General features: G+C 39.9%; 1 protein-coding gene across 1 annotated transcript in view; it reads left to right on the forward strand.

Moving 5' to 3' along the window:
- Positions 1 to 8,949, forward strand: part of raver2 (ribonucleoprotein, PTB-binding 2) — an 89,917-nt gene that overhangs the window by 43,085 nt on the left and 37,883 nt on the right.

The raw sequence follows: 8,949 nt of genomic DNA on the forward strand, positions 1-8,949 counted from the left end.
GCACTGAACCCTGTGGAACTCCATAATTAACCTCAGTGTGTGAAGAGGACTCTCCATTTACATGTACAAATTGGAGTCTGTTAGATAGATGTGATACAAACCACTGCAGCACAGTACCTGTAATACCTACAGCATGTTCTAATCGCTCTAATAGGATATTATGGTCAACAGTATCGAACGCTGCACTAAGGTCTAGCAGGACAAGCACAGAGATGAGTCCACTGTCAGAGGCCATAAGAAGATCATTTGTAACCTTCACTAAAGCTGTTTCTGTGCTGTGATGAACTCTGAAACCTGACTGAAACTCTTCAAATAAGCCATTCCTCTGCAGATGATCTGTTAGCTGTTTGACAACTACTCTTTCAAGGATGTTTGATATAAAGGAAGGTTGGAGATTGGCCTGTAATTAGCTAAGACTGCTGGGTCTAGAGATGCTTTTTGAGTAAAGGTTTAACTACAGCCAGCTTGAAGGCCTGTGGTACATAGCTGATTATTAGAGATTGAAGCATTAATTAATGGCAGAACGTTGATGGTTTGGAGGAAGTAATTATTGAAGTTAACTCAGAAAGATCAATTGGAGAAAAAGAGTCTAACTTAACATCAATGGTACTAACAGTAGCTGTAGATAATTTTACATCTGTGGGATGATTATTGGTAATTTGTTCTCTAATGATAAACATTTTATTTGTGAAGAAGTTCATAAAGTCATTACTAGTTAATGTTAAGGGGATGGTTGGTTCAAAAGCGGTTGCCTAGATGTTGAGAATTTTGCATGCTTAGCTTCTCTGCAATGATGATTGCTGCAGCAACTTACAACCAGTCGCAGATTGCAAAAAAAACTCAATGCAATTTTAATTATTTATTTAGTTATTTTCCTCTCTAGTCACAAGGATGTTGCTGTGCTGTTTCTTAATGTAGTGTGACTGAGCCATAAGAATGCTAGAAAAGACACCAGCGCATGAATGAAGGTATGGAGTCCAGTTCAGTGACTGAGCCAGGAAAATACCTGCACGTGCACCTACACCTGAAAATCAAAGCAGCTACATTCTAACCTTAGGTCTTGTCAAAATACAAACAGATGAGCTATTAAAAAAATAAATAACCAAATAACCCACCCACCCAAAGAACTGCCCTCTGTACAGTTTTATGAAGGTTGAACTTGTATTTGGAAACCAGAACTCTTTATTAGGCTTTAAACAAACCATCTGCTAATGGAAGAAGAACATTTTAACATGGGAGATTAATGCCAGTGTTATGAAGCCACTGCACTCAATGTTATCTTCAAACCACTTTTGAAGTTCATGTGTGAAAATAGCATCTACCTTTCTGCGTATTTGGCTATAAAAGGATGTCAAAGAGAAGCAAAAACCTATAGGTTAGAAGGCTTAGACTAGATCTTTATTGCACTGCTGCTCAAATTTAGTGAGATTCTGATATGCTGGTAATCTTTTCAAACATTATAGCACAATCAGCTGTTTAAAAAATATACGTTTTTTAATCTAGTTACCCAACGTGAGCCAAGACCCTGAAGCCCACTGAGACTACTATGGAAGTGGCTATCTGCTGGAAGACTATAGGGGTACTAATGGATGGAAACGTGTGAGAGATGAGAGAAAAACAAGAAGAGGTGTTGAAGACAGAGAGGAGTGTGTGGGAGGGCCGATGTGTTGGAAGACAAAGGGCTCTGAGGATGTGAGGAGCGCTGGAGAGCGAGGAGGATGCAGCTCGTCTGAAGTGTTTACTCGTGTAGACACTGGCAGCGAGAGGCACGGAGGAAGAGATGCAAAAGGATGACAAGAGTTTATCAGTGCTACAGATCTAAGAGGCACCATGAAGGCTGTTTTAGTGTCTTTTTTGTGTGGGGTTTATATTTGTGGTCATACTTAGTAATGGTGATGTACCACAGGTATTTAACTATCTGGCAAAGTAGCCGACTCTTGTCACATCCCCTAATCTTTATTTGAAGAATCTCTTTTTGTAGTGTGCGTTTTTCAGACAATGTAAATGTTGGGATAGCCTGTGATCCTCTCAAAGATGCTGTGAGCTGTGATCTGAGGATTTATACGCTTCTCAGTTCAGTCAAGAATATCCTTCAGGGATTCATAGGATGATTCAGAGGAGACTTACACACACAACTGTGTGTGTGTGTCAGATCAAGAAAGAGCTCATCCTTTACGTCAGCTCATATAAAGATAATATGACTTTAGTTTAAGTTGAAATAGCAATGAAGGTATAGTTTCTAAACACTGGCTTCACCTCCCTGGTTTCCTCTTGTCCGCCTTTTATCTCTGAAGCAAATCTTTGACTCTGTTACTGAAGAACTTCTCATCTTTAGCAGGGAAGAGCCGCAGTAAATTGATGACATTTTAATTTGTCACACGATAGCCTTTAAGAGCTAAGGGTTTGTGTTGTTATATATTTTAAAATAAATAACAACACAAGATGCTAAGATGATTAAAATGCAAAATATCAGCCTTGTTTTATTGCCAAGGTGAGAGCGTACAGGCAGGATAGTTCACTGTACATCTGCAGTTTAACATTTTTGAAAAAATCCCATTTATGTATTTATTTATTGTACCAGGGGTCCAAAACAGACATTTTTATATTTTTTTTTACATTTAACCGGCTAATTATTGCTGACTGATTGAAATGTGTTCTCTTCATGTCGGGTCTTTAAATGCAGGAAAATGTCAGTAAGTTGTAGATGTACAACCTTAGAATGAGTGTATCATTACTCAGAATGTGGACCAATACTATATGAGGGTTGTGTTTCTCTGATATATTTTCGACTGTTTAGGTTCACTTTATTGGCTTCCTGTCAATTTAGGGTTGATTATTAAGATTTTATTGTTTCTTTTTAATATTCTGGATGGGCTGACACCACTGTATTTTTCTGATCTTATTCATGTTCACGCTCCTGTCAGAGCACTGAGGTCTGGTAATCAGCTGGTCCTCAATATTCCAGGATCCATACTTTAAGAGAGCTTCTCAGTTGTTGCTCCAAGTCTTACCATTTCACATAAGGACTGTTTCTAAGGCTTTGCTAAAGACTAACTTCTACTCTCTGACCTTTAATTTATACATTTATAATTAATTGTATTTTTTCATTAATTTCACTCCCTGTGAAGCATTGTGGTCAGCTCTGGTTGTTTTAAATGTGCCATACAAATGACCTTGAAATAAAAGTGGGTTTAGCTCCACAGTGGTAGTGAAGTTTCCTTTGCGGCATGGCTTAAGGCCGGAAAAACCCTGATCATATGTGTACTGATAACAGAAGTGTTGTGAATAAGATGAAACAGTAGTTATTGTTCAGTATTACATTATATTATAAGATATGTTATGTCGCTTTTAGTTAACATTTCCATTACATTCTACATATTACTCATACATTTTTAGCCACTCTGATACTATTTCACATAGATGTTATTTGCAGCCATTTATCTAAGATCACAGTTTTTTAAAGACGGCCCCTAAGAGCTGTCATAAGGATATGATCGTGTGGATTGAACGTAGTCTGGAGCTTTTCCTTTCAACCTACTGAACTGTTTATTATTGAGCCTCCGCGCTCCACCTGAGACTTTCATCTTGGCCTCAGGGGCGAGATGAAACAGCGGGACCTCCTGGCACACAGCACGAGAACCGGCCCCTCGTGTTTTCAAGGGGGGTCCACTGCGTCGCTCGTAACTCCCTTGTTTCTAATTAGCTCCTTTATCGGGGGAAGGTGGCAGCTGAATTGCAGCCTTCGAGGTGATTTTCAATGGAAGATTTCTGTTCTTTTCCTGTGCCCGTACACACTCTTTCATTGGAACACAGGGAATAATCGACATGTTCAAAAGAGACCCATAATTAAGACGTTGAGCTTTTGTGATTTCCTTCTTTCTGTTTTTTTTTTTTTTTTGTTCATGTTTTCGCTTTCTCGTTTTTGTCAAAGGTTCACTTGGTAGCCCACTCAGTGATTGCCACGCTGTGAATTATAAGATTATTTTCTAAGCTATTTAGGAGTCTTAGAGTTCTCCCTTTCACTGGTGGAGAAAGTATTGAGCAGAATTTGACGCCAGCCCCCGCTTGTCAGACTGCACTGTGTCATTAAAGGCAATAGAAAGAGAGGGAGAGGGCTTTAGCATAAAACCTCAACCATATTCTCTCCATCTCCTCCTAATGCCTAATGTTAGGTAGCATACTTAGCGGGTTAAAACCAGATTAGGCTTTCAGCTCTGTGCAAGAGATCCATTACTGAGCGTGTGAGCGCGTGTGTGTATGTGTAAGAGTATTAGATGGGGTTTGAGGAAATTGATTCGGGTGGAGGAGGAATCTGAAGTCGGACGCAGGCGCATAGAAGCGGGGATGCTCGGTGAGAATGTGCGAGAGAGACCAAAACCAAAAAAACCAGAAACCGACAGTAGGTGTGAAGAAACACAGGAGTCAGACTGGAGCGAGGTGGGAAGAACAGGCTCAGTAAAGACAATACACAGAGATCAATAGAGATACTGATGCAGTGCAGGGAGAAAGATGAATACAGGCAGGCCGATTCACAAAGACACAAAGACAGACAGAAGTTGTGATAGATTTTTGTTTTCATGCGTGAGAATGATCCTGACCTTGCATTAGATCTGACTACAGCTATGTTCTCTGGAAAAAATAAATAAAAAGAAGTCTGTGGAGCAGATGTCCCCGTTGTTGCTCATTTCAGCGTTCTTTCTGGCTAATTTTCTTTTCTTTCCGGATTTCAGTGCCCACACGGCCTGCACATAAACTCCATCCTGAATGCCTGCATATGGTTTTGTGGCATTTGGAGCTTTTTAAGCAAAGAATGAAAGAATTGTCGAGACTGTGTCTGATCTCTGTGTGCCCAGCCCTGTTTCTGAAGGATTGTATGTAGATGAAGTCATGAGCAGGTCAGTGGGGGCGTCCTGCACTACAGGGGTTTTTGCACCACCTGTGAGATGCCTTTGCATGTTTCGCTTTGGAATAAATATATTTGACACTCTGCACCTTTGTAGAAAGATTGTTGTTCTAGGTAGTCAGTTGGCTGAAACGGAACAACTCTGATTAATGATGGTCAGTTATGTATGTAAGTGTGGGAATTCCTTTTTCTGTGGTATAAAAGGAATGATATAGCAAAGTAAATGTCTTTGGGTCTTCCACTGAAAAAATAGTTTTAATTAGATTTTTATTACTTAACAGTGTAACCTAAATTTAAAATAATTTTCATGAAGGATGACTAACTTTTTCTTAATGTATGAAATCTGCATTTTGGGGAAGGAAAGTATTTGATCTACTTGGAATACATGCTGTGAGGACTTGGTGCAGTAACTGTTGTTGGCAAGCATAGCTGTCAGGCTTTGCACAGGTCTCATCAGGGATATTCGACTGCTTCTCTTTGCAGATATTGGAATCCCAGTTTTTTACGTTGTGACTTGGATACATAACGCTAAGTTTCTCTCTATAGGTCCTCTACTGGCTTAAGGTCCAGAGATTGGTTAGGTCTCGCCATGACATTGTTGTGTTTGTTTCTGTGTCTTTCACTCAATGCCGTGTTGTCGTCCTGTACCTTTGGCACAAAAACACTCCAACAGTTTGATGATTGCACCACCCTGTGTGACGTTTTGGGTGGTGTTCTTGGAGGTCATAGTGAGGATTCTTGTCCTCCCAAATGCAGCGAGTGGATTGATGTCCCATTGTTCAACCACAACACATTAAGTCTTATCAGAAACCTTCAGGTGTTCACTGGCCAGCTTCACATGTGCCTGATCATGGGCTTTGTTGACCAGGGCAACTTTGCAGGCAGTGCAGGATTTCAGACCGTTACGGCGTGATTTGTTACAAATGTTTAACCAGCTGCTTTGAAATCACTAACTTGATCCTCGCATGTAGTTCTGGGGCTGTTCCCCACTGTTCACTCATTGATAGTGCATATGAAATAAACCGAATCCTGACTTGGTAAAGCTTTATTTTTGTTGTTGTTTAAAACACCTAACGGAAATGATCAAGTATCTATTTCCATCACTGAAATGCAAATGAAATTGGGGGTTTTTGTAGATTACCTTTGACAATTAGGATAAACCTACTTACTCCTACTTATTTCCCTCAGTGCCGCAGTACTTAAGTGCAAACAGTGTGTCTTAATTTAAAACGACACAAAAAACTTCAAGGTTTTTGATTGAGTGAACACTGAGGATCGTGAGGTTTTCTTGAAATTTAAACTCGGGAGGATTGTTTGAAACATACACTGAAGGTGAAGAGGCTAATACAGAAATGGTTTGAGAAAGCCACAGAAAAGCAGTGACTTTTCACTACGTAATCACTGAAAGCGTTCGATGTGATTGATAACCTTTTTTTCTAAGCACCACAAACCACTTGTAATTGTGTTTTTTTTTTCTTGTCAGAGTTTGCTCCCTGTGAGTGGCAGAAACACCAGCTGTCAGTGTTTTCATTTGAATAATTGAACAAACAATCACTCAGTGATTTGTGGCCCTGGTACCTAAACTCCAGCTTTGAACTTTTCATTTCCTGTGGAGCCAGACTACTTGTTGTGCACTCAAGATCAGGCACGAAACTTGGCATTATGCTGTGCAATTTTTGATCCTGAATTGTTTTGAAGGTGACTAAAGATACGTAGCGGTAGCCGGTAATCTGTCGTCTTACTTTAATTGACGACATTAAAAGATTACAGAATACATGTGATTGCGCACGTTGATGGTGATTAATATGTGTTCTGGCCCTACAGCAGTCCAACTTCTCTGCGGTAGAGTTGCACGCAGTCATTCAAGGTTGTTCCAAACATTTTGAGGAACTTTCCACACTTTGTTGCTTCCGTTTTTTTCGTGAAATCCCACACTGATTCGGTGGTGTAGAAACAGGGGCCCTGTGGGGGCCACCATCTGCTGCTGAGCTCTTGTTTTTCTTGTTGTACGAAGTTAGTTCTCTGTGACTCTGCGTTTGCAATTATTGTCATGCTGCAAAATGAATTTGGGACCAGTCAGATGCCTCCCTGACAGTGCTGCATGATGGATAATAATCTAAGCAGTTCCCGAAACTGTTGAATAGCAGCGTATATTTATGCAGAGTTAGGTGTGTAGGTTGTAAATGATCTGTTTGAGGTCTGGAAGGGCTCGAAAAACAGTCAGGTTTTTCCTTACTTATGTTGTAGAAGCACACAAATTTGCATACTTGTTTTTACACCGATTAACACTTAAAATTGTACCAGAGAACAGAACTACTGTGCTTTTGTGGTAAAAACATAACAACACATTCCAGTGGAGCACAGCTCACCCTCAGCTTGATGTTGAATCACTGGTAACATTCACAGTGACCTAATCTGTGATTTTGACAACTGATAACATGGTTTAATGTTGACTTTATTACCAAATACGGTTAAAGCATTGAAGGACATTTAGGTTAGCTTTTATTTCCCTGTATATTCATAAGAAAAAAGATCCAGGACTGTAACCCCTATCTTAGATTCAGTCTCTATCATTTAAATACAGGTAGAATTCTTCTAATATTCGAGCCTTTTTGGTTTCGGCTGCTTCAACAGGGCTGCATTTCAACACCGGCTTGGCTGGATGTGGATTCTTTCTTGTCACCAGTAATTTGAGATGAGGGCTAAAAGTGATACTCAGCTAATGCTCCACATTACCAGATGCCAGGCTTTGACTTTCACTTCAAATAATGTAGCATTATTATGGAGAAAGCCTAAAAAGGATACTTCAGAAACCAGTGCAAATGGGCATAGTAGTTTGAAATGTGTGGGGACAATAAGACTCGGACTGCCTCTGTTTTTTATTTCTAATTATTTTGAACCATCACATAATAGTAGACTGACTACTATCATCAAGGTACTGAATGATTAACGTATTCTATATTTGTATTTTATTTTCACAGTACTGGTCAATCCCAGTGGAATAAGAAAGCAGAAAAGATTAAGTTTGAAACTATGAACAGAAACACACATTTCAACCAGTGTGACGACAGCGCAGATGTATGTAATAGGACTGTATTTACAAAAAACAAAAGCAGTAGCTTTGCCATCAGGAGTCAGTTTGTACATGAAGGCGGTGATGTACAATCATGAAGCTCCTAAGACACCATTTCAGGAATAACATGTGCATGAATTGAGGGTCAGGATCACAGCTGGTGAGGATGAGCTATGATAAAAGACCAGAGGTTCTCACACAGGTGCGTGACCGCAGGGGCGGCAGTGCATCAACAGAGCAGGATTTTCCTGAGGCACAGTGGTATTTTTCTCCAGGTGAAAAGCTCAGAGTGGAAAGCCCACTTGTCTGTATTTGTTGGATTTTGATTAAATCCAACTTTGACCGAGGCTCAGCGTGCAAAGTCGTGCGGTTTTTGTATTCTGCTGCACCAGACGGGGTATACCTTGTGCATTTACGCACAGTAAGAATGTCATGCATTTATTTTGATCTGTTAAGCAGTTCAGTTCAAATGTGGCAGATTAGACAAAGTTGTTTGTTAGCATCACAGTGCATGGTCCTATTCACGAAGCTGAACTAACTCAGAACAGTTTGTGTTATTATTTTAGGATTTTATGTTTTTTGTACAGCAGTACTGGTCAGTAACTTGTGAAAATAGTCAGCTAATATTACTATTTATGAACAAGCCTATCTTCTCAAATGTGAATAACTTAATAATTATTCATTTAGGACGAACACTTCGCTTTGCAAGGCCAATAAACAATCTGCAGTAAAATACACAAGTGAAACACCCTCGTTTGGAAACAAGTTAAATAGCAGCACAGACTCCTTGCAGTCAGTCCCCCTGAGATCAGTTAACATAATGCTGGCTTTAATTGGTTTTTGGAGGTTCATTTTTTTCACCTTCCCTTTAACTATGCCTTTTGTATTTCGCCTCTCTCTCCTTCTCTCTCTTGCTTCCTCTCTCTCTCAAACACACACACACACACACACACACACACACACACACACACAC

Source organism: Pundamilia nyererei, unplaced genomic scaffold, assembly GCF_000239375.1.
Source record: "Pundamilia nyererei isolate P.nyererei 1_Seehausen unplaced genomic scaffold, PunNye1.0 scaffold00130, whole genome shotgun sequence".
NCBI lineage: Eukaryota > Metazoa > Chordata > Actinopteri > Cichliformes > Cichlidae > Pundamilia > Pundamilia nyererei.